This window comes from Heloderma suspectum, chromosome 5 (assembly GCF_057233095.1).
Source record: "Heloderma suspectum isolate Gila_16-S chromosome 5, 16-S_ref, whole genome shotgun sequence".
Classification (NCBI taxonomy): Eukaryota; Metazoa; Chordata; class Lepidosauria; order Squamata; family Helodermatidae; genus Heloderma; species Heloderma suspectum.
Window position 1 is genome coordinate 181,173,488 of NC_139462.1, and position 27,118 is coordinate 181,200,605.

The window sequence follows — 27,118 nt, forward strand, 5'->3', positions numbered from 1 at the left end:
GGACTTCTTTCTCCCCCACATGTTAAATTTCATCACAATCCTTTACAGTTATGACATTAAAACAAATTGCTCATTTTCCAATCTATCACCAAATATCTTGCATCAGCCAACGTTTCCAGTCTTGGCCTCTTTCAAAACAGAAACTAAGGGAGAAGATACATGTCATATCTTTAAAGTAGTGGGGCTGTTCTGTAAATGATCTTGCTGTGAATAATCCAGAAATATCCATTTCTGTCCAGGGTTGAGTTCTGGGTGTGTGGGAAAAGTTTATCGAGTTGACGAAGAAGCTAGCTGTATGGTGTTGATTGGCCTCTTTATGATGTTACCAAGAAACCTTACTGCCATTCCAGAGCATTTAAGGAAAGAATGAACACATGAACACTTTTTTTTTTTAACATTGGGGGTGGGGAAGCATATAGCCCATATGAATCATAGGGGGAGATCTCCCCCATTTCAGTGGGGCTCTGAATCCATCCTGGGTTTCAGTCAGAACCAGCCAGAACTCTAAAGAAGCTATCCAGGGTGCTGGACCCTATACCCCAAATAGTTTCAGCACCTTGGATAGCTCCTTTAGAGTTCTGGCTGGTTCTGACTGAAACCCAGAAGATTCGCTACCAGCCTCTGCTCAGGAAGACTGATGGCTAAGCTAGCATTTGGTATGCATGCCAGTCATTTGTAAGATCATGTTCAGCCCATGTCAAGGGATACTCTGCAGGTTCTCTTTTTATATCACATCTGTCTTCACCCTGAATTTTAGCTGCTGCCAAATCTGTCTTTGGTTTATCAATATGTGGTCCCACCCCAGTGCATGTGCATAGGATTGCAGCCTAAAAGGCAGTAACTGCAGAAAGCAACTTAAAGAATGCTTGCTGAAATAAAAGCAGTCCATCAGAAATTGAGCGGCAAGAGGACCAGATAGACCTCTCTTAGAGTGCTGCTCCAAATCTTTAATACCGTGAAGAGGGCCCCGAAAAAGCCTTGTCATGCACTCTACTTTTGATGATGGGGAGACCCAAAGCCAAGTCTTGGAAGATGAATGAAATTGCTCAGCAAGATCACATGGAAAAAGGCGGTTCTTGAGATATACTAGTCCCAGGCTCTTCCACATGCAAAGAAAGAGTTAGTGCAAACACCTTTCTAATATGTAGAAATCCTAGCCTTCTGCCTGGCACTGAGGTTGCTCTCTAAACTCCTGGAACCGATAGTGCCCACTTCAGTGACTTACCCATAGCCCTGTCAATCAGCCAGCCTAGTGGTCCTTGTGAAACTTTGAGGGACCAGACTGCTAGCCTGACTGCTGATCTGAAACACTTTTTACCTCTGTCCTCTCCATCCCATCTGGTTCTGTATCCAATGGATGCCACTGCATAATGGGTTTCTCCCCAGAAGCATGCAATTGTGGATTTATCATGGAAATGGTGATGGCGGGGGGGGGGGTAGGAAATCCACCCTCCCAAACCCAAAGAAGTAAGCAAACTGTAGATGATTATTTGGAAATTACGTTTTCAAACGAACTGCAAAAACGAGAACAAGATGGGGAAAAGCCACCATGAAAAAGATGGTGTTAGAACCATCCCTTTCGCAAAGTGGCGTTTGTACTTGAATGGATGACATGGCTACACTTGTCTCAGGTATTGCAGTAATTGAAGCCAGAGTCTGGATTTAGCAAGGAGACCAGCTGTCTTCGTTGTTTAGCATTCCACTGTAACCAGAGTCACCACCACCACTGTTTTCTCTGTAATTGCTGTGGGAGGGAGCTGCCCTTCCTGTTCCTTGGAATTGTTGTTCTGATGAGACTGATTAAAACTGATTCTGTGTATCCTTTTTAGTAAAGCTTGCCAAGAATTTAAACTTTCATTTTTCTTTCTTTCCAAAAGTCCACTTCTAGCCAATTGAATACTGACTAATACACTGGCAAATGTAATCAAATTCTTAACTTCCCCTCCTGTAATTGTTATATTTTTATTGTATTTTAATGTATTGCTTTATTGCTTTAATCAATTTTAACTGAATGCCATTTTTTGGTAGAAAGGTGGGGTACAAATCAAATCAATCAATAAATGTGTTTTATCTCTGAAGTCATACTCTGAGGTTGATGGAAGGGGTTCCTAACATGGTGCCTGCAAAGCTCTCCACTCTCTGTTCCCTTCAAACAATTACTTTTAATAAAAAACTTGAAAAACCTTAGGACACCAAGTTCTCCTTCTTCCTGAACCTGCTGCTGATCAGTTGTTCCACAGGCAGGAAGAGAAGGAAAGAGATGCTTCCTGGCCCCACCCAATCTTCTTCCATCCTTGCAGACCTTTCCCCTTTGCTCTCTCTCTCTCCACTCCCAGTCTCTAGTCTTGCTGTTTCTCTCTACCCATCCTCATTCCTTACTATTTCTTTCCCTTCCCCAACCCTAACCTTGTGCTTTCTCTTCCGCATACCCCTTTATCTTTCTGTTTCTCTCCACTCCCAGCATCTCCCTCCCTATTTCTCTCCCTCCCACCTCTTTACCTCCCCGTTTCTCCCCCTCCTGGCCTTGCTCTTTCTCTCCCCTCTGTCTCTTTGCCTTGCTATTTCTCTCCCCCTCCCAGCCTCTAGCCTAGCTGTTTCTCCCCCCCCAATCCCCACACCTCTTTTGACTAGCCAGGCCCCACAACAGCCATTATGTGACTAGCCACATCCTCCATGGGAGCCATTTTGTAGTGGCACCCCCAGCAGTTTCTCAAATTCCTAAATGTGCCCATGGGTCCATAAAGGTTGGGGACCCCTGATGTAGAAAGTTTTCTTTGACTCTTGGTGCTCTCTGTTCTTGCCTTTTACAGTTAAACAGCTGTGGATCTTCTGCCTAGCTCTTAGGATCAGAGTTTTCCTGATGATCCTATCTGGGACTCAGAAGGAAGGAACTCTGGGTCTTTGTAATGTTCACTTGCTCAATATAGTACAGGCAGTATGTTGTACTGCAGGGATGAGAAACCTGCGACCCCCCGATGTTGTTGGACTACAGCTCCCATCATCCCTGACTGTTGATCATGCTGGCTGGGACTGATGGAGTCCAATGACATCTGGAGGCCAACAGGTTTCTCACCCCTATTCTACTGGTTAGCTTCCTTTAATAAATCCAGGGATCCTTGACATGGTGCAACTTGATCTTCTTCGGTGCTATTATTTCTGTGTTTATGTGGATTTGTATGTGTACCTAGATGCCCAACTTGGTCACTGATGTGAATGTGTGATTGAATCAGTAACAATACACATTCTTATGAAAAACAGCATCATAAATTTGTTATTTAGAAAAAAATGTCTAGAACATTCTTCCCCTTAACATGCTGGTAATATTTTCAAAGACAAAAATAATTTGAGAGCTACCGAGGAAAATGACCTCGGGGCTGAGGCCATGAGCCCCTGATGTCATCTAGCCTTCAGTAGACCTGGTGCAGGGGCAATCTGCCACCCCCTATGTGCAAAGTTTCTATACCCCTGATATAAGGCAAGGCTTACACTTGTACTATTAAGTACCAGCTTAAGATTTAAAAAAAACCTGGAATCACCTACAATATGCTGCTGAACTGAGCAGTGACAAAAAATGAGGGAAACATTAAAACACATTATTATACTCATCATACTATTATTTCAACCTGTGGTTTAGTAGTATAACCTGGTTTTGCAGCATGCAGGATTTGATGTTAGGTATGACCAAAGCAAATTTATCTGTTGAAGAAATAGTGGTATCATGTCCTCCAGAGGAAGTCTATCTAGAGTAGCCTAGACTTCTTCCGATCCAAGGCTTCCCTTGCTTCCCTCCCTCTTTGGTGGATTTGGCTGGTTGGTTCAAATCATTTTAAGAAATTCATCTTCCTGCCTCACTTCCTCAGGAGCCTAAGATGGCTACCTGGAATTTTTGAGAGCTACCAAACAATCTGCAATATAATACATGGTTGTTTTGTGTTGAGAATTAGCATTTCAGCATGATATAGCCTGGGGCGGTTAGACTTCAGGCTTATGGGACCCATTTTGCTGTCAAATAAAACCCTGAGGCCTACCAACCAGAGCCCAGTGCAAAATAGTGGCTGGGAAGTCCAGGATGCCTCTGAGCCAGTGCCAGCTCCAGGTTTTTGAGGGCCCTTGGGCAAGACACCCTCAATGGGCCCCCTCCAACAGTGAGTCCACCTTCCCATTATCACCCTCATCTTTTGCATCATTGCTACCACTTGTTTGCTTGACAGGCAGAGAGCCAGTGAGCAAGTAGGTAGTGGCATCTACAGCTTCTCCTCACCACCTCTGTTGTCTGGGCCAGAGCGAGAGGCAGGTGAACAAGCAGGATGCAACAGTAAAGTGGAGGAGCAAGTCCGAGAGGCTCTTGTCAGTGGGCTCCTGCTGGGCTGTGGGCCCTCGGCAAGTGCCTAACCATGCTTATCCTTGATGCCAGCCCTCTTCTGAGCATGTCTCAGCCAGAACTAAGCTCACATACCTTTCATAGAAAAATCTGCTCTTGGTTTCTCCTTCCCCACAAGCTTTCTTTGTTTCAGCAACCTATGGGGGGGGGGGGCAGGAACTGTGTTATTGTTGCTATTTTAAAAATAATTGGGAGTCAGAAACCCTTGATGAGTTACTGCAGATCACCCAGAGATCTAGCAGAAGATTCTTGTTTTCCTTCTTTCTGCCCTGGGACACAGTGGCAGAAGTCATTGCTCTGGATCCTAAATATGGTGCCAGCTATTACTTCTTGTCTGAATAAAAATGGGAGACCAGTGGTGTAGTGGAGCCAAGAGCTACTTTTTGGATTAGCAGCAGGGATGCCAAGGTCATCTGCCACACCACCACCCTCAGGATTTCCTATTCCCTCCTAATTTAGCTGGGGGGAAATGAATGTTCCCAACAGCAATATATTGTTCCCTGTTGTAATGCAAAGTATTTTGGGGTGGCTTGCTCTTGAATGGCCAATTAAGACCCATTAGCTTTACAAAAGACCTGCTTCTGTTGGAGATGAAAACTGCTAGAACTGACTTGTCAATATGGATCAAAACAGCTGCCTGAATTTTTGGACTCTGCTTGGGGGTGTGGCTATGAGGACAGTCACGATGAACGCCTGTACTTCAAAATGTACCATTACACCACTGTGGGCAACTGTGTGTGATGACTTTCTTCATTCCACTCTGTGTCACACTTCCAAGGAAAGAACTGTGGGACAATTATTCAGTCGTTCTTTTTCAGAAGATGAATGTATAGTATCTGAAATAAAAGGGAAGGATCCAGAGAATGCCCCCAGAACTTGCTGTTTTCTTCCCTGGGGAAGGACATATATGTAGACGATCCATGGTGGAGGGTGCTTAGCAACCTACCCTGTCAGAAAGTGCTCTTTGCAAACAGCCTTTGACAGCCTTTATGCCTTGTGCAGTTTTCAATCCACAGTGTTCCACACAACACTGGCTGCACTTTCATATGTTCTGTTCCTCATAGCTGACATATAATATCAACATGTATTAATGAAAAGACACAGTTATCACTGTCACATGTGACATTGTCCTGGGATGCCATGAGGCTGTGAGAATGACAGGCATCATAGACTGTCTGTTCTCATAATCATTTGTCACAGGCAGTTATCCATGAAGTGAGGATATTGCCTCCTATGTCAAAAAGAAAGGGAAGCTCTGGTAGAAATTAGTGCCACAAAACCCTGTTAGTACAGGCTGTGGGAGCTGTAGATTCAGTTGCAATTTTTCCTGACCATCCTTTACTTTAGGCCCAATTTAAACATGATGTGGGTAGGCAAAGAGAAATGACCTGTACTGCATTGCTTGTGCCAGCATCTCATTTTAACTGAGCCCTCAGCTGCTATGATGTACTGTTAGCATACTGGGGTTGCACAGTCCAGGCAGGTGCCGCACTGGTGTGCTATCATTGCGTGCATAGCAGTGGAAGGTCCATTTTTTAAATGAGATGTTAGATATGTGCAATGCTGCACAGGTAAATTCTTCTTGCCCTCCTCCTGCATCGCATTTAAGTTAGGGCAAGGTCATTGTAAAGTAACATTTTGACAACTGATGGAAGATGAGAGTTATAATTGGCTGAAAAAAACCACCCATAATTAAATTGATAAACATGCTTTGGACAATCTGTACATCTGCACTCTGAAGCAAAAAATATATATCTTTGGGTCCAAAATACCAAGTAGCTCTCTAGGACATGACCTCTCTGAGTCTAGGATTTCCCATAGGTTTTGTTTCACTAATTAGCAACTCCACAGGGCTGCTTTCCAGCTTGGGGAAGTAGCATGCTGGGAGAAGGTTTTAAATCCTCTACCACCATTCAAGCTGCTAAAGGCTTGGAAGGAAAGACATACACATCTTGTCATAGAGCCCTTCAAAATAGGTCTGGTTTAGCTCTCATAGATGGCCACCATTTGAATAAATCAGCCTTCCCCAACCTGGTGCCCTCCAGATGTGTCAGACTGCAACTCCCATCATGCCAGCCGACATCGCCAATGAAGATCTGTGGCAGCAGATGTGCTCTCCTACTGGCAGGCCTCTGTCTCCACTGGCACTTCTGCTGCATCCCATGGCCCCTCAGAGCACCTTCCCAGGGAGCATATTCTCACTCCTGTAGGGTACTTTCATGCATTAATCTGCTTAGCATTGGCTCCTCCTCTGTGTGGGCATGGAGATTGCTTTATAAGAACATAAGAAGAGCCCTGCTGTATCAGACCAAGGGTCCATCCAGTCCAGCATTCTGTTCACACAGTGGCCAACCAGCTGTCAACCAGGAAACCACAAGCATGGCATGAGTGCAACAGCACCCTCCCAGCCATGTTGCCCAGTGACTGCTGCACACTGGCACACTGCTTCTGGTACTGGAGGTAACACACAGCCATCAAGCCTAGTAGCCATTGATAGCCTTCTCCAGGAATTTGTCTAACTCCCTTTTAAAGCCATCCAAATTGGTGGCCATCACTACATGCTGTGATAGCAAATCCCATAGTTTAACTATGTGCTGTGTGAAGAAATACTTCCTTTTATCTGTCCTGAACTGTATGAAGCTGCTTACTTGCTATGCTTGTCAAAACAATCTACTGCATAAAATCGATTTCAAGCAGCAACATTCAGTTTTATTGAGGGAAGGAGAGGGAAGGCAAGACATTATCTGAAAAAAAGAAATGCTGTTGCTAGGTGGGAAGCTCATGAATCTGCCTCAGGCTTAGTCTTATGTTGGTGGGTCCACACAATTCCATCTCATTTCCTTTTCAGCTCCCCCCTCCTGTCTTTTGCCCTTTGCTTTGTACCTGTAGACAAGAAATCACTGATCAAGTGAAAGGTCATGAATAAAGCATCTTTGTGTTATACTCACAGTCAGCTAAAACCAGCCATGCAAAAGAGATTTTTATGACACTTTTAGGTCATTAGTCCTCTATGCCTTATGTGCCACCTTTCCTTAACTGGCAAATCTCTACAAAATGTGAATCAGTATACACACACTCAATTAACTTTTAGGAATGCCGTACAGCAGTGTGTGTGTTTTCAGCATTGCAGTGGGAAAGGCATCCAGAGCTGTAATAGCTGTTAAATTCACAGATTTTCCCCAGAACATTTGTTATATTGTACACACCAAGAGATCCAAAAAAAGTATTTGTTCTGAGGATTCATCTCCTACTTATTGTTTTATTTATCTATAAAGCCCTGCCTTTTGGCCCTAACAAAGCAGCTTACAATTAACATTACAATTAATACATCCAATAAAATACAATTTGATACCATAAAGCAGAAATATTGAGGCAGCATACTAAAATCAAAGAAAGCACAGCGGGGTGGAGGTGGGGCAGGGAGGCCAAATCAGCATAGGCCAAAAGCCTGGCAAAACAAAACCATCTTGCCATTATGCCAAAAAATCATAAGACAGGGAGCCAACCAAATGTCCATGGGGGGCGGGGGGAGTTCCACAACTGAGCAAATGAAATGGCCTACTCTTGTGTTCCCATCAACTGCACCTCCAAAAGTGGTGGAACATGAACCATGGCCTCAAATATTGATCGAAGAGGGTGGTCTTTCAAATATCCTGGTTCCAAAATATTTAGGGCTTTGTAGATAATAACTATTTTCGTTGTACCTGGAAATTAACTGAAAGCTAGTGCAGATTAATCAACACTGGAATAATATACTCCACAAAGCAGGCTCCAAAAATTATTCTGTCCACTGTATTTTGCACAGCCTGTAATGCGTGTGATCATTCTCCCACTCACTCAGTGCCTTCTGCATTTATCTGTTCTAATATTCACTATCGGAAGAATTAAGAGGTAAATAAACTGAAACCAGAACATGTAGCTCCCGCTTCTCATAAGATGATAAAGTACTGTCATGGCTCCAGCCCTTGCAGTATCCAGCAGAGGATTCTGATTAAGCCAAGGCACAGGCTACTTCCTTGGGGGTAGGTCAGTCAGTGCCTTATTCAGGGCCCTTAAGGCCAGACGACACAACCCAGCCATTGGCTCAGAGTGTGAGTCCCTGGTGGAACCTCCTGCCTCACAGAAGTTTCAGGCTACAAAACCATGTGAGGAGCCTTTAACAGCCTAGTTGGCTCTTCCAGGAGGGATGGAGTTGACCACACTATAGATTTTGTCAGCCTACATAAGATTGCCGTGGGCTTTAGCTGCCTGCTGAGACAATATCCTCCTATTGTTCTACTAGGAGAGAATTCTAGCTAGTAGGATTAGGGATGTATGGATTGCGTAAAATCCATTCCATCTGTGTTTTGGAGATTGTCAGGAGCCTTTTGTTCCATCATCCGCCCATCCATGGAATTGGACTTTTTTGTTTCCAAATTTTTGCAAATCCACATTTACGCAAATTCACACATGCAAAAATGTGCAAATCTCCCCCCCCCCATGCTCATTTGGGGACATGCACATTTGGGGGGAATGTAAATTTTTGGCTGTTTTAAAAATTTTGCTTATTTTTCTATGATGAAATTTGCACAAAATTCGGGAAAGTTAAAAAAAACTGGTCCACAAGTCTGCGGAATCTGCCCAACAGGAAAAGCCAGTCCGGTGCAGAATCTGTGGGATGGATTCATGAAAATCCAAACTCATTTGGTTCTGTTGTGGATTTCCCTGACATCCCTAAGTAGGATCCACTTGGAGCTATCTGAAGTCCTATTTTCTTCCTGCTTTGGCCTGACTGCCAGCTTCCCCTGTGAACCTCACGGAATCACAGAATGGGAGAAGTTCAAGAAAATATTCAGCTTTAATATTTTAAGTCTGAATAAGAATGAAGGCAATTTCTGAGACAGTAAATGCCAACATTAATTGCATTATCACTTATCCAAATAACGTCATATTACAGCAAATACTCTTTTACCTTAACCTGGCCATGCAGGTTAGGCACACACAATGTTACGCAAAGTATCTCTGTATCTCTACTTTGTACATTTCAATTCTCTGACCTCACTCTTCACATTCCCCCTCCCCCTGCTGCCACATGTGTATATACACTGGTAACTCAGGTAACACTTCATGCATCTGATGAAGTGGATTATAGTCCACAAAAGCTTATGCCATAATAAACTGGTTAGTTTTTTTTTAAGGTGCCTCAAAGACTTTGTTGTTTCAGCTCATTGAAAATCACTGGGTTACAGGTTAAGAGCACATAACAATTCACTCTTAACAATCCGTAATGCTGTGGACCTTGCAATAAAAATGGACTTGCTAGTAACTGGAAAAACTGTGATCATATATGTTTCCTGGTTATCTCAATGGCCACTGACTTCTTTCACAACATTTAAACTTCCAGGCTACATCTGTCCTGACACCTTTGCATGGTTTGATGTGTTGTGGTTCAATTATACAGTGGCTGTACACAATGGAGCACTGGATTTGTACAACTGTAGCCTGCATAATTGCTATCATGGAAACTGCGTGACTTAATAAATGGTGAGTGTCCACTGTCCGCGCTGGATTGTAATGTACTCTGCCAACCTTGGTTTTTAAGACAGGAAGAATCTCATAGCACTGTATTCCGCATCACTAGAAGATACACACACAATTCTAGTCAGGAATGGGGTGCAAGACGAGGTACTTATTCATTTTCAGGAATCTAGGAGTGTAGATTTGGTGAGTTTCACACAACCATGAAAAATAAGCTTTCCATAGAAAAGTTCATTCCTGTTCAGAAAAAGCTTGAAAATATGTACACCAAAGGCACTGAAACCCCTGGATCATTGCCTGAAAAAGAAGCAAAACAAAACTCTGCTAAAATGGAAGTACCATGGGCTGAGAGATCAATAGACCCAGGGATAGGTATAAAGCTTGCCTTGGACAGAATAATATTCCCTCTTAAGTTCATTGTTTGAGGATAGTCCTTGGATAGTCTTGCACTGCTTTTGGATGTTCAGATGACATCCAAAAGCAGTGCAGCAATGATTAAGGCTGTAACACGAAGCAAATGTGTTTGACAGCAAGCCCCATTGAGTTCAATAGGACTTACTTCTGAGTGAACATGCTCAGGAAGGCATTCTGTGAATGTTTTCCCCTCAGCGTTGACCAGTACACCAGCCCCTTCCAGGAGGAGACAGGCTTGGCCATGGCCATTCATGTTTTAGTAACCAGCAGACTGGACTACCATAGCATGCTTTATGTTGCACTGCCCTTGAAAACCATCTGGAAACTTCAGTTGGTATAAAATGCTGCTGGCAGATGGTTGTCTGGACTGGCCAGAAGGAATGTATTCCTCTGGCCCTTCGTGCTCTTCACCGGCTATCTCTTCATTTCAAAGCTCAGTCCAAGGCCTTGGCTGTTACCTTTAAAGCCCTGAACAGTTTGGGAGTTTGGTCTCTTAAGGACCACTTCCTCCTGTATTTTCTTTCCTGTGCATTCAGAACATCATCAAAGCTCCTGCTCTAGGTTCCCCCGCTGAGTTAACGCCAGCAAGAACTAGGAATAGGGCTTCTGTGCTCCCCAGAGAAGCCCATCTGGCCTCTTCATTATTTTAGTTCCACCACTTCATTCAGACTTGGCTGATTGTTCAAAATTAATTTATAAAAGACATAGTACAAAACAAAATTACATTTTACAATATTGTTATGTTTTAAATACTCATTGAAATAACCACATTTCTTATAATCATCCATCTATCTATCTATCTATCTTTGCGTGAATCCAAAAAATTATTATGTCCTAAATCCAGTTTAAATCTAATATAAAAGATAATTTCCAGTATTTGTTCAATATTTTCAATCCCTCATTGACAGAACAAATAAGATATAACAACATTGACTTGCTATATTTTATGTACTATGTCTCTTAACATTTTCGTAAGTAGTTCTCCTATTCAGGATGTGGTAATCGCCACCAATTTATATGGTTTTAAAAGGGGATTAGAGGCTATCGATAGCTACTAGTCATGATGGCTGTATTCTACCTCCAGTATCAGAGGCAGTAGGCCTCTTGTTTCCCAGTTGCTGGGGAACATGAGTAGGAGGGTACAGTTGCACACATGTCCTGCTTGTGAGCTTCCCACTTTGGGAAACAGGATGTTGGAGTAGACAGGCCTGTGGTATGATCCAGAAAGGCTCTTCATAAGATCTTATGTATTGTAGAGCAACTTGATTGTTTAATGGGACTTTTGTGGGAGGCTGACTGGGATGATTTTTTCCCCATTGTCATGCTGAGGTGGGAGGTAATCCCATTTTTATTGCCGTTATGCTGCCTTTTATCTCTTTTATGCAGATTTTATTGATGTTTTGATTACCTTGGGTTTTTTTTTTTTTTACATTTTATTGTTAGCCACTTTGTATTGTTCTTTTCAAAAAGGAAAAAAATACATTATTTAATAATAGAATATTTAAATACACACCCACACCATAAAAACAAACATAGTGAATTAAAATGGGGTTTCATTAGCATTTCCAGTAGTCCTGGAGAAAGAACTTCTCCAGTATGTGCATTTCTTGACTTCTTGTATATTCCTTGTCCTTGACTCCAAGGCCTGACAGTTCTGGCTGCTTCTCGGTGCCCTCCTCCTCTTTTATCATTCTTCTGGCCCATGAACCCAAAATCTTGCAAACTGTTTCAAGTAAACTAAACTTACTTGAACTAAACATGGAGCTAGATCCCAACTAACTTAGTCATCTTCTATTTAGTCCCATTGAAATCTATGGGATCCAACTTATCATCTGTACTGAAATTCAGAATTAATGAATGATGACTTTTCAGATTTATGTAAAATTCTAACCCTACTCTGATTATTTATTATATTTTAATCCACCCAGTAACAAAGGTTCTCTGAGCAGATTATATAAAACTACAAGAAAATACAATACAAAAAAACAAACAGCATGGAAAAAACAAGATAAAATATATAAAAAGCAGACTAAGGGCACACTTCTATGCATATTTAGACAGAAAAAAGTCCTACAACTTCCAGCATGCCCCAGCCAGTCATGCTGGAAGTTGTTGGGCTTTTTTCTGTCTAAACATGCATAAGATTGCACTTGGAGGACGCAATCCTATCGGGATAGGTGGCTGCCTCTGAACTTATAGCAGCACAGAGGGGATCATCCCCTCCACACTTCAGCCCCCCTGCATTCATGGCTAGACAGCCAATTTTGTCTGTCTAGCCACGGAAAGGTGGAGTGGGGGTGGGCGGGCACTGAATGATGCATAGGAAGCATTGGAACATCACTCCCTCCCACCCCGCCCCCAGGAATTCCCCGTTTTCACCACTCCACTTACAAGCACAGCGCACGGGGCTGATCCATGCTGCCTACGAGGCAGCACACGAGGAGGTGGAGGTCGGTTCTCAGGGAACTGACTTTGGAGCATGGGCTCCGAAGTTGGTTCCTGGGAACCGACCTGTCCTAATGGCCCTCTAGCCGCTGAATAGTGGCCATAGGATTGCTCTCTTAGCTGTCTAAAGTACTAGGCACTCTTTCAATACCTATCACTGCAGTATTTATAAGAATAGCTGGGTTTTGTTTTTTTGCAGCACAATCTAATGCGTGTCTACTAAGAAGTAACTCCCATTGAGTTCCATGGAACTTACTCCCAAGTAAATGTGCACAGGATTGCACCTGTAGTGTTCTAACTTACTAAACTTGAGAGTGAATGTTCAGTGATGGATACTGTGACCTCTAATCTATATGCTCTGCAGTATGAAATTTGTCTTGGCAGGTGACAAACATCTTTTCCCATCCGTTCAGGCCATTTTTGGCTCAGATGGTCGCTGATTATGAAAAGCACAATGATGATAACAGTCATTAGCATTTATGTGACATTTCACATACCCAGAGCAAAACAGAAATGTATCATGCCCTGAAGGTAGTGGTAGATAATTAATATCACAATAGTGATTTCACTAGATACCCCTTCCAACAGTTGAGACATCCAATAGAAATAACATTGTGGCACAAATGACATTGCTTAGATGTTATCTCTTACAGATCACAACAAATTGAATCTGTCTGATCCTATTACCCGGCCTGTTGCCTGATCTTATTAACTGTCACATACCTGAATTTTGTTTATGGCTTGTGTCCTGTCCTCATAACTAATTTCTGACTTTTCAACCGTTACTTTTTGTTTATTACAGTTTCACACAATGCAACAGAATGAATCACTTTTAAACCCAATGATATGTCTAGGTAATTGTTTTAGTTTATTATGAACTATTGGCTGCACAATACTTTTCAAAAGGTTAATGTTTTGTTCTAGACTCAGAGCAAAGAGTCAGAGGATCTTTTTAAATATGGACTTGTTAGGGATTAGAAAGCTGAAAACAATCTCTATAATGTGTGCATTTTGTAGAAAGGGCACTACCACTGCACCATGCATATTTGTGGCACATTCCAGAGGTCGTTAAGATAAAAGACTGGGTTTCATGACACGATAAGACACGATGGTTTATTTTTTCTGAATTAGCAATGATGGTTTATCATGTTGTCTACGAGTGGTTTCCCCAACCACGGTGGTTTATTTAGCCAAAATAAGCCACCCTGATAAGCCATGGTCTGCACTGAAGTTTATTTTAACCATCATGGCTTACCGTGTCGTCTGGCACTCCAGAGTGGTTTAAACAGATCCCCTAAAGAGTCCCCTGGCAAGGGTGGTCAAAACCGCTGCCGCTACTCTGCTCTTCTCAGGCAATCTCTGTTTCCAAGATCTGCCTAGCAAGAGATTATGCTCTCCGCCCATCTCCACCCTCACCCCTCCCTCCACGGTGCGCTCTGCAAACTTCCAAAGAGTCAAGCCCCATATTTCTCACAGAGAGGCATAGTTGTGCAGGGTTTTAGTTCTGCCTCGGGTGTCTCCTCATGATGGGAACCTGTATATGAAATTTTGTCTCCTTCCTGCAAACTTCCAAGGGTTTAGAGCTGCCACCCCCTTTTTAGCGCAAAGGTGTTTTTGCTTGCATGCGTTTGTAATAGTGCAGAGTTTTGATTGTACATCAGGTGCTGCCCTATGAGGGGAACCCATGTATGAAATTTTGTCCTATTCCTGCAAACTTCCAAGGGTTTAGAGCCACCACTCCTTTTTTGGTGTGGGCAGGCAGGGGGAAAGGGTAGTGTGAGGAGAGGTGGGGAGCCCTGTGGGTTGGGTGGGGCAATGGTGGTGCACGCGGGCAGGGGGGAAGGGAAAACCATGGAAATCCAGCTGGGACCAGGGTGGTGGGGAGTGGCACGGCACAGCTTGCATGGGGGTGATGGCAGTAGGGGTGCTGGGAAGCACGTAAGAATGGACGCCAGGGTGAGATCGGTGGTGACAAGGCATAGAGAGAAGAAGACACCTCCTAACACGCAGCTGGCCAATCGGAGAGTGTTGTAGTTACGGCGTGAGGGTTGCTGGAGAATGGTATCCACCACAAAGGAAGCTGGGATACCATCCCTGATGTGCAGGAGGACTACAGAGGGAGAAAGGGCAAGAGGAAAAAAAAAAAAAACTACTCTGCATAGCTTATTTGTCCGATTGTGTGAGGGATCACAGTAGCTTATTTTCTAAAATAAGCTACTGTGAGTAGCTTAGAAACCACCACGGCTTAAAGTGACATGTGAACCTGGCCAAAGCCTCAACAAAGCCACAGGTGTGTTTAACTATCAGTCTTCCTTAGCCACAGAGCTCCTCTCAAAAATTGTTTAAGTCTCTAAATATATAGGCAAGGAGTGTTGGAGGGGGAGAGATATGAAGAAACATGGATTCAGGGCTCTTCTTCCATCCTCTAAATCATGGATGGGCAGAAAGTAGATTTCCAGATGTTTTGGACTTCAACTCCCAGCATTCTTTACCATTGGCCATGCTGACTGAGACTTCTGGGAGTTGAAGTCCAAAACATCTGGAGATCTATGTTCTGCCCACCCCTGCTCTAAATCATGGTCATAATGATAATAGCTGGAAGCAGGAAACCTTTCATTCCCATCCATACCTAAAAATGGAGACACGTAACCATAGCTGTTTATACACTTCAGCTCATTACAGGGTGTTAGACTATGACTAGTGAATGATAGGAAAGCTTTTCCAGGATCAATTTGGAATGGGCCCAACTAAACTGAGCTAACTTGGACTTGATTTAGATTTGGTCCAAATTAGTTCACTTTAAGTCAAGCCATTCTGAGACCCAGGTCCACTGGACCAGTTCGCACGACATGAGGGTGGTTAATAAGCCACAGTGGCTTGTTAACCACCCTCCGCATGCCGGTCACATGCTGGCCCAACTTACATAATTACTCTTACCAGGTGCAGCTTCTTGTGTCATCTGAACCTAGTGAGGGTGGCTTGTTGGGATGGTTAACAAATTACCCAGAGCCCATGGCCCGTTGTAAAGTTGAGGGTGGGTTTGTTAACCACGCCCACAAGCCACCCTCATCAGGTTCTGACAACACGAGAAGCTGCAACCAGGCACCCATAGGCACAGCAACCCACCATGGCTGAAGTAAGCTACGGTGGGCCGCAGTGATCATGCAAACCAGGTCATAATATTCCTTATGATGTCACTAGGAATACTGGACGTTCCCCAACTCCCTCATGAGCAACCCCTTCTCCACTAGGGAATCTGATGAGGCCAAACCCCTCACAATCTGTGGCTCTGCCTCCTTCCTTTCCCCCAACAACTTACCTGGTGGGAGCAGCGACAAGAAGAGCTACATGCAGCCTTGATTAGGCCCTGGTATGCTATAAGAAGTGTCTCTCTGCATCAGAGCCAAGCTGTAGGGTCAGTGGAAACAAGCTGCTGGGAACTCAGAGCCAGAGATGGTCAAGCTAGAATGCCAGAGACAGAGAACACATCAGGAGTCTGAACAATCCAAGAGCCAGAGCCTTCCCCATCCAAGGCCTTGGCCTGAACAGGAAACTTTTCTAACCTTTCCTGTTAAGGAGAAGCAATGACCAGTCTGGTTGGGCACTGCAGGACCTGAAGGCCCTATACCAAGGGTGGGGAACCTCAGGCTTGGGAGCCAAATCCACCCCTTGGGGAGCCGAATCCAGTCCTCTAGGGTTCTCCAGATGGCCACTCCTCTTTCCCAGGCGCCACTCCTCTTTCCCAGGCTCCCCCCCTCCCCCCCCAATTGCCAAGCGTTTGGTGGTTTCCCAGCTTTTGTGCAGCTTTTTCCCCATTCTAAAAGATTGAAATGCTTCTCTTAAGGGTTACTTACTGGCAAGAAGAACTTTAAGCTACTACATGCAGCACTCTGTTGTGTGTTTTTGGCCCCACTGCTTTTGCCCTCAGCCCCACCCACTACTGGGATGCAGCCCTCAAGAGCTTCTCCAAAACTGAATTTGGCTCTTGAGCTGAAAGAGGTTCCCCACCCCTGCTCCATATTGCAAGATAGATTCTCTAGCCCTGCTGGCTCACCACATGGAGCGGCTGTATACAGAGCCATGGTTTCCCAAATCTAGTCCCAGCAGCTTCTGACACAAGATTTACAGTGTCCACTTACGCATCTCCAAAAAAGAGGAAATAACTTCTGTATATGCTGTTTTATATGTAGAGATGCAGATTTAGAAATTATCGTTTAAATAGAGATACATCTCACCAGTGGGGAAGATAGTGACCGTTGTGCCTGCCTAGTCTGCTATTCAGGGTTCTTAGAGTTGATGAGCAACTTCAAGGCTCCTGCTCTCCCTGCTTATGTTTCTTTCTTTTTAAACTGGACTTGGACTGGACAATCCTTGAAATAAAGGACACCTTCAAATAGATTCACATGGCCACCCTACCAAGATGTCTGAGAATGGTATTTTACTTATTATGGACCCCAAAGCCCTAAGAAACTACAATTCCCAGCACTCCTCGCACCCAGGATGCTGCTGAGCATGCTCCTAGTGCCATGATTCTTGGTAAGTATTATTTCCCATGGCTTCTGGGACTTTACTAAGGACCCAAAACCAGGGAAATCACAATATTCAGTAATCAGGGCACTCACAATGCTGCTGGGTGTCTACATAAGTACCAGAGGGAATGGAGGCTGAGCTAATTACAAGCTAAGCCCAAAATGCAGAGAAGTTTGGGCATGGCTCCCAATTTACCTGGAAGTACTCCAAACTTCCTATTTCCAAAGAATTTTGGGTGCATCATGCTTTGGCTGCATTATTGCATTTTATTTGGAGAACAGAAAGGAAATACCCTTTTGAAATCACATTACATTGCCTTTCAAACACAACCAATTAAATGTTATGTGTTTACAACAGTTTTCATTACTTTGTACCCATCAGTTCTGGAGGGAACTTGGGTCATTTAAAGGGATTTGCAAAGGATTGTATTCCATCTGGACAAAAAACTGGATTATATAGTTTCCATGGAATAACCAGAACATAGCCAGTCCTATGAGGTTTAAAGTTTTTGCATGTGAGGGAATGGATGTGGCCAAACAGATGAAAACATAGTCAAGATAAGGCGAAGGTGATTTGGTTGGGAAGACCGTTGATCCAACAATTGTAGTTCATCCTGGTTTGGATGGGATAGCACTCCTCTTGAAAAATCAGGTTTGCGATCTGGGGGTGTTCCTGGACTCAGCATTGCTTCTGGATGCCCATGTGGTTGCCATGGCCAGAAGCAGTTTTGCTCACCTTGGCTGGTGCAACAGCTGCACCCGTTTCTGGAAACTGAACACCTGGCCACTATTACTCTTGCCTTAGGGTGTATCGGAATGAGGCTTTTATCATGCCATCTCCCACATTCATTTCTTCCACATGTAACCCTCTTGTATTTTCCCATCACTTTGTCTGTTTTTCTTCTTACTGCAGAAATCCAATCAGGAGAATAAGATGGAATAGCAGCACAATGCCTTCTAACTGGTAGCACTAGGAGGCTTCTGTTTGGAAGCATGGTTAGTCATCTCAAGGTTGGCGTATTGTAATTTATTTATTTATTTATTTATTAAATTTATTAATCGCCCATCTGACTGGTCACCCAGCCACTCTGGGCGATGTACAACCCACCATAAACAATTTAAAACAGTAAAAATTTACCATAATTTTTTTTTTAAAAAAAATACCCTAACCCACCCCAAATGCCTGCCTGAACAACCACGTTTTTAATGCACGACGGAAGCTCATTAAAGAGGGGGCATGACGGAGTTCCCTAGGGAGGGAGTTCCACAGAGTGGGGGCCACCACAGAGAAGGCCCTCTCCCTCGTCCCCACCAGTCTAGCTGTCCTGGCTGATGGGACAGAGAGAAGGCCATCCGAGGCTGATCTTGTTAAGCGGCCTGTCTGGTGTTGCTGGAGGCGCTCCTTAAGATAGGCTGGGCCGGAACCATATAGGGTTTTAAAGGTCAAAACCAACACCTTGAATTTGGCCCGGAAAACAACTGGTAACCAGTGCAACTCCTTCAGCACTGGAGTGATGTGATCTCGCCGGCAGGTGCCTTTAATCAGGCGAGCCGCTGCGTTCTGTACCAGCTGCAGTTTCCGAACCGTCTTCAAGGGTAACCCCACGTAGAGCGCATTACAGTAGTCTAAACGAGAGGAGACCAGGGCATGTACTACCGATGGGAGCAGATGGTCGGGAAGGTAGGGGCGCAGCCGCCGTATCAGATGGAGTTGATACAGCGCTGTCCGGCTCACAGCTGACACCTGAGCCTCCATGGACAGCTGGGAGTCCAAAATGACCCCCAGGCTGCGGACCTGGTCTTTCAAGGGTAGCTGTACCCCATTCAACACCAGGTCAACATCCCCCAGCTTCCTCTTGTCTCCCACCAAAAGTGGGATTCACTCAAATTTAATTCACTCAAAGTGGGGCTATCTTGGAAGACTGCTTAGTAATTTCAGCTGGTTCAAAATGCTATGGCAAGACTTTGGGCCAGCACCAGTTTTGTGAAGCATGTCACTCGGTTATTGTATCATCTCCATTGGCTGTGGGTCCATTACTAGGCACAATTCAAAGACCTTGCTATCACCTTTAAGGGCCTATAGGTTATCAAAAGGACTATTTCCCCTTGCATGAAACTGCCTGGTTGCTAAGGTCACCTAGTAAAGGTCCTCTGCATATCCCACCACCTTCTGAGGTGTGATTGGTGTAGACATAGAAGAGAGCCTTTCTGTGGTGGCCTCCAAACTGCAGGACTCCTTACCCTGGGAGATCCATCTGGCCTGCAGTTGAAAATGTTTTTATTTAGGCAAGCTTTTGGCTTGTATAATTCTAACTGAATCTCTCTTTATAGGCTTCTGGGTCCTCAGAGTTGATTGTTCTTGCCTGTCTTTTATATTTATTGATACGTTGTTGATTGTATTTTATTTTTTTCTTATTTTATGTTAGCTGCCTTGGGTGCCCTTTGAGTGATAAGACAGGGTGACCATTCTGTGAATGGTAAGGCATCAATCCTTTTAATGAATGAAGAATAAATAACACATGTGAATATTATATTATGTTACACACTATTTTAATTATATTATATAAATCAAGGTGCTGTTAATTTTTTTTACAATGGATTCAGTGTGATAAACTCATGCATTGTGCTTACTGTATTTGTTGGCCTTTTCTTTAGACTTTCAGGACTGAAATGGTAGTTTCAAAAAAGCAGTAATCACAGGCAGGATATCTTTCTAAACACAGGATATTTACTTTGAAATGACACAAAAAATTGTGCCACGTTTACTGTATTGCTTACACAGAGGGAAGAAATTATGAATGGAATATGACAACCGGGATTGTGAAATTCTGAAATATCCTGAACATGAACTGAGTCAGTCAATGATAGTTTCGCTGCTTTCCCTTCACTTGAGACTTCCTTCCCCACTCCTTCAATGCCAACATAACAACATATGACATCACTACAGTAGAAAGAGGCAGACCATCAAACAGTCTTTGGTTCTTGGTGTACTCTGGCCTTATTCTCAAGAGGGAATTTAAACTTCACTCTCCTAACTACAAACCCTTGTGACATAGGTTTTTGTTTCCCTTTTTCTACTTTCTCTTTTTTAAAGCTTAATTCTATTTGGGTCGTCCATCTCCTCACCCCATGCATGAAATTAACTGCTCAACAATTCAAAAGGGTTCTATCCTTAAAGTCAGCCTAAAAATAATTGTAAATAAAAATAAATTTTAAAAAGCAAAGGAAAGGCAAATGGATGTGGAGGAGTATAGCACTTCAATAACTTGTGAGAAATGGAAAACCTACCGGAGGACACCAATCACTCTGGAATCCACTTTTATGGTGTCTGGGAGTGCACCCATTCACTTCACCGTAGTGCCATGGGGCGTGAAGCTACAGTTGTGCTTACCAGTCCATGTAATTGGCAGGGACTGCTTGGAGAAACTCACAGGCTTTGCCATCTGTAATTATCACATTTCTGTATTTATTATTGTGACATTTCACTGTTGGGTAAAATAGAAATATAATAATTACTCCCATCACATTGCTACCACCATATGCATTGGCACAATAAAACCATTTAAAAGTTGGCTGAAAGGCAGAAATTTAGCAGGCACCATTTCCGCAGCATGGAGACAGCGGCCCATGCATTTTGCATTTTAAAGGCAAAATCACCTCTGTCCCTCCTCTTGCCCTGCTTGGCTCTTGCTGGCAGGGCATAGGATAGGCAGAGGGCTCCAACCTCACAGCCCTCTGTCTATCGGGAGTGCACCCCATAAGACTGTGCCCTTATAGGAATGAGTTAAAATGGACCAAGAAAAAAGCCTGTTGGCCAGGAAAGCTGATGGAAAGAAAATCAGATTTGGTGAGTCAATTTATTTAATAGGAACATTTTATATTGTTTATCAGATGATTGGGTCTTCATAGTTATGTTACCTAAATAAATACAATATGTGGTTCAAATACTTGATCTAGTCTGATTGGATTCCAGGGTAATAGGTCTTATCCCATGTTCTTACTTTTATCTGTGCAAGCATCTTTAAGGACATTCCTACTGCCCTGGTGACAACAGTTTATTTTTGATAAAATTATGGGGAGTCTGGACCCAATGGACAGGCTGGGCTATTGGACATTTAGGGAGCAATCCTATGGCCACTAGTCTGTGACTAGACCTGCCATGGGATATCTGGTTTTCTGGGAAATGACCTTGGAGCTCATGCTCTGAGGTCGGTTCCTGGAGAACTGACCTTCCCCCCCTTCCATGCTGCCTCGCAAAGAGGAACACAAAGCAGCCAAAATGGGGCATTCTAGGGGGGTGTTCCAGGGCAGGGAAGGCGGAAATGCCAGTACGACTCATCCAGTGTGTTGTCCAGCAGCCTCCTCCCCCGTTCAGCCCTCCTGTGGCTAGACGGCCGAAATCGGCTGTCTAGCTGCAAATGCAAGGCAGGAGAAGCTCAGAGGGAACAATCCCCTCCGTGCTTCTCCTGCCCTGCATTGGTTAGGCGGTCGCCTCCGAGTTCGGAGGCATCTGCCTATCCCCACAGGATTGCGCCCTTAGTGACTTCAGCTTATCTAGTGACCTCTAGGGGCCAGGGTCTTGTGTGGGACCCCAAGAACAATTTATTGGCTAGTAGTGGAATATGAATTGGTGGGATTCAGAATTTCAGTGAGGCTTTTGGTTTCTTCATTGGTTAGAATAAGGGTGGGGAACCTCAGGCCCAAATGTGGCTCTCCTAGGGTCTTAATCTGGCCTTCCAAGGTGCCAAAGATGGCCCTTGGCCCTTCCCCCTTCCCCCCCAGTGTTTGGTAATTTCCCGGCTCTGGTGCAGTTTTTTCCCCGTTCTAAAAGGTTGAAATGCCTCTCCTAAGGCTTAGTTCCTGGCAGTCAGAGCTTTAAGCTGAAATATGCTTGCATTTTTGGCCTCACCCCTTATGCCTTTGGAATGCATCCCCCTCCACAGGAATGCATCCCCACAGAGCTTCTCTAAAATGGGATTAAGCCCTCAGGCTGAAAGAGGTTCCCCACCCCTGGTTTAGAACTTCAGTCCAACCTCCTCAGTCATAAGGCACACTTTGCATTCTTCCAAAAAAACAGGAAGTGCTGCTAAGTCTGACTTGGCAAGCTTCAGGGTGGCACAGCCTGATTTATCAGGAAGTACTTTCCTCTTTGGCATACACAGTACAAGTCATAAGTATTTTGTCTCCACGTAACAGTAGATCCATAGTAAACACAGTGAGTTTCAGCTGTACTTCTTGAGAGATTGCTGACTTCAAAGCAACACAGAGCCCTTACGCACAATAAAGTACAAGTAGCACTATACAGACGTTCAGTTGAGTGTGTGTTGGCTTGAAGTGGGGAGGGCAGGGGTGTGCATGCAACCACACCCCCTCTCCCCTGCACCTACTGGCTCCATGTCTGACCTTTGCACCATTCCATTTCACCCTCCTGCTGTCCTTCTCCTCCTCTAGGGCTGCAATCCTATACACACTTACCTGGGAGCAAGTCTCATTGAAATCAGCGGGGCTTACCTCTGAACAGAAATGCACAGGATTGCATTGTAATTCATTCTGATACACCTCTAAAAATTGACTCTGAGCATGGAATCTATTGAACCAGAACGGCTGCCATACTCAGCTAGGTTTTTGTTGTTGTTTTTTTTGGCTAGGGACCTGTCTTCATGGGTGATTTGCTGCAGATTGGGACCATTGGAGGTCCTTTGCTGCACATGATGTCATGGCCAGTCTGTAGCCATCCCAGAGTTTACCATGGGGAAGCCGCATTTTTGCAGAGTACTTTTACTCCGTTTTCTCCTTTAATTCAGCTCCCGTGCAGTTCAGCTGCTGTGTGCTCAACCCTCCACTTTAAATCTGGTATGATTGGGCATTCCTAGGGGTGTGTCTTTCACCTGGGTGTGACTTCAGTAACCTACGTAACTAGAGTAACTAGCCTACCTTTCCAACACATCAGAGCGCTAGAGTGCTCTTCCATGCCTTCAGAATCATGCTATACTTCCTTTTTGCCAGTGAGAGTAACTGGCCTCCATTTCCCAACCCAGCCCTTTTGAGAGCCATGATTATGTGCTTCTCTGATGCTTGTTTACTTTGCTGCTTCTCTGCACAGAGGGAAAGGGCTGGCTGGAGTTGCCTGGCTGTGCTAGCGCTGCTGCCTCCTCTCCTCCCTCTCCTGCATTCTTTAGCTTTCGCTGTATCACCTTGTCGATACAGTGGGGCTGCAGGCTCCCCTGCCTGGCCAGCTCTTCCCACTAGATAGCTGGTACTTGAAACAGTGCAGCTCCGATTTTCTCAATGGGAAAGAGATGCTACATTCTCAGTGGAGGGGAAAGCAGGCAACAGAGGCTGCAGACTGAGAAGGTGTGAAGCAGCTAGACTGCTGTATTTACTCCCTGGAAGTGTGCAACTGGGGTTTTATGCCTGGGCAACACAGGCTGTGGACTGTCAACGGGTGACGTGCTAGATCTGTTTACTCCCTGGAAAAGGAGAAAGTAGGTGGAAGCTCTAACTCCCTCACTGTTGGCTGGAATGGAGTAAAATTGGGCTGGTGGGGTGCTCTCATGGGGAGCCTTCAGTTCCTGTCAGGGATAATAATGTGGTTGCCGGTGGCAGGGGGGGAAGAAGGCTGGACAGGGGCAGGAAACAAGACTCTCTCATTGGTTGAGCAGCCCCTGCTGGGTTGATAACATTCAGTTCTACTCTGCCCACCCAACCTGGAAGTATGTTGCTGTCAAATGCTGTGTGACCTGTGAAAAGCAGATTTTTAAGGTGTGGTACACTTGGTTTTTCTTGCTTTGTGTGTCCCTGACGGACCAATGCAAATTCCTTGAAAATCCAGATAATACTCTAATGCATGAAATCCCTTCCCCCCAGGTTTCTGCCACAGACTTACACATTTTTGCATTAAGAAAATATGTGAGCATCATGGAGGAACGATAGGTAACTGTAAATCAGAAATATGAATGAACTACACTTTCTTCTTGAACTACACTTGTTCTTTCTTCTGCTGCTCCTCTGAGTAGTACTGTGATACAAATGTTCAGTTATCTGTGGCTGTTCTTATATGACCTATGTCCTAGTATCTGTAGTTTGTATGGTATGAGCTCTCACTGTCACTAGTTAGATGTGAGCCATTTCTCTGGCACTGCAACCTCTGCATTTGAAAGTTCAGCATGTTCTCTTGTTTTTAGCTTGACTCATCATTTTCCAGTTCAAAATACGCTTACAATCCCAGAAGAGATTAAAGAAATACTTCAGTAATACCGATGTTATTCAGTGCAACGTAACAGCAATGATTAAGATGGTAAATTTCTATTCAGAGTCATTTCTATCAATCCTAGGGGGCAGAGGAGAAGGGGGCAAAAATAATCTCATTGGAATTAAGCGTTCTTGATCTTTTGTACATCCTCTTTTCAGAGCTGTTGGGGACAAGCTATGTTTGGGTTCTAGTTATTTCGAAAGCCCACAAGGAAACAGAGAAAGGAAAAATGGAGGGCAGGGGGACAGACTGATCAGAACAAAAGCTTCTAAAGGAATACTGCAGCTATATAGGAGTAAAATAAAAAGGCAGTGACACAACTAGAAGACAAAGCTGATGCAGTACAGCAAGCTTAAGGACAAGTCCAGTGGTGTAGCGGTAAATTTTCAAGTGCAAGTGTTCCTCATGACAGTCTCAATAGCCACTTCCACACAGCATTTAATAAAGTGCTCTATTAACTAGCAGTGCCCTTCCCCATGGCCAAGATTCTTCCATAATGTTTGTTCACAAGTAAGCTCCATTTAGTCAAGGTGCCTGGCAATTTAAAACAAAACCTTACCACTTGATTCTTTTCCTTAAGTCAGGTTCTCTGCGCTGTAGTTGCTGTGTGCCCCAACCTCCGCATTTATTTTGGGTATTGTAGCTCTGCCCAGGGGTGTGCCTTTCACCATGTCCCTGATCAAGGGGTGTTTCCCGTCCCTGTGTTTCCCAGCACAAGCATATGTGTGTACTCAGAAGTAATTCCCATTGTGGTCAATGAGGCTTGTTCCCAAAATGTGTACTCCTGAAGTTACTGAGATTCCCATGCATCAAAATAGCTCATTTAGGAACCTTAAAGCTATGTCAAAGCTGTGTGTCTTTGATGATTCCTACCTTGCTTTTCGGAAGTAATTAATTAGCAGCTTTGATCCTTCATGGCATCTCGGGAGCTTCTGTCCTGTTTCAACACAGGCAAGGGCCCTGGGCAAGGTGCAGATAGTCCTATGAGTAGCAGTGAGAATGCAACCAGTTCAGTCCAAAATCATACACAGAAGTTCCGAGGAGGGTTTTCAGGCACAGGCAAGGTCAAGGCAGTCCAGAGGTCCGTTCAGCAGTGTCTGTTTCAGCAAGCATCAAGGCTGGGCGGGGGGGGGGGGGCTGTCCAAAAGCATTATCCAGATGGGTAGCCAAAGTCTACAAGCCTATCCAGGTAGCTTGAACACAACCCCATGACTAAGGCACTGCTGTTTGCAGCAAAAAGCTGGGCGAGGCTGAATTTATAGCCAGTCGTTAATCAGCACAGCTGGCTAATTAGTTCAGCATGTTGCTTTTAAGGGAGGCCCCATGCTATGGTTTCTGTTTGTTCTTTTGCTGCTCCCCTCTGATTCTACACAATTCAGAGGGATGGATCCCCCCAGAGTCTGCTTCCAGCATTTGGGGAAGTTCAGGAATTGCTCAAGAGGGTCCCGGTTGCTCCTGTAATGTTTCCAGAGGAGGACTGTCAGCTAAGGCCTCCTGTTCCTTGCTGAGCTCTGACTGGGGCCCGTTGTGCTGGCTCTTTCCCTCCTCTTCTTCCTCAGATGAATCCTCCTTCAGGTAGGGCATGACAGCTTCAGGGGAAAGGAGAAAGGGGATTAGAAAGGGGGCTGGTTGGAGCCACAGTGCTGCAAGTATTCATAGGGTTAACTCTCCTAAAGGCTGTGAAGCACTATGTCAAGCTGTGTGTCTTTGATGTTTGCTTCCTTGCTTTTCGAAAGTAATTAATTTGCAGCTTCAGTCCTTTGCAGAATCAGAAGTTTCAGGGGAGGGAGAAGGCTGAAGCTGCATTTCTTTAATGTTTGCTTTGTCAGCTCTAAGGAACTAATTAATGTGAAACTTTGATCCTTTGCCTAATGGGAGCTTCAGGGGGAAGGAGAAAGGGGGGTAGAGCCTGGGGAGGGGGAAGCCTCTCGCATGGGTTGATCAGCCCCTGCCAGTCTGATGATGTTCACTCCAAGCCGTTCCCCCCCCCACTTGGAAGTATGTTCCTGTGAAGCAACTTAGAATGGGTGGAGCCCTGTGCGGACCAAAGTCAATTTCCTGAAAAATCCGGGTAATCTTCCATTCTCTTCTCCCTTTGTCATGGAGATCCCCCCACCCTGGTCACAGTCTTCCACCCTATGGTGAGATGAACTATATTTCTATTTAAATTATAATTATTATATCTAAATTTGCATCTATACACATAAATTAGCATATGCAAATATTATGCAAATTGCTATCCTTTTTGGCCTCTTTTTGGGTGATTCATAAGTGGCCACCTTATATCCAGTTGGTGTCTCTCCACTAACAGAAGGTTCTTCAATTGAGTGGAGGCTTCCATCAGTGAACAGGGAACGAAGTGGTTTTCAGCAATTCCATTTCCTGTCAGCATCTCCCTGCGACCCCCGAAATTGTTCTGGAGGGTTGAGGGACCTTTTGGAATAACATGAGAGGTGGTGCATGGGGCTACTGAGGGGAAGTAGAATTGTCAAAAATTGCCTCCTCCCCTATTCTGTGAATGGAAGCCTCCACTGGATCAAAAAGTCTTGGCCACTTCACTGCTCACTCCTAATTCCAGAT

General features: G+C 44.4%; 1 long non-coding RNA gene across 2 annotated transcripts; it reads right to left on the reverse strand.

Annotated features, from left to right (window-relative positions):
* Positions 1-7,071: 7,071 nt before the first annotated feature.
* On the reverse strand, positions 7,072-26,096 carry LOC146344912 (uncharacterized). 2 transcript variants are annotated; one of them, XR_014792352.1, is made up of 5 exons: positions 25,412-26,096; positions 20,575-20,771; positions 16,077-16,219; positions 9,677-10,195; positions 7,614-7,939 (listed from the first exon to the last, which is right to left on the reverse strand). It is a non-coding gene; the product is annotated as an uncharacterized LOC146344912 (long non-coding RNA). The 2 variants fall into 2 exon arrangements; XR_014792353.1 differs by lacking the exons at positions 7,614-7,939; positions 9,677-10,195 and adding an exon at positions 7,072-7,264 and having other exon boundaries at positions 25,098-25,752.
* Positions 26,097-27,118: the final 1,022 nt, after the last annotated feature.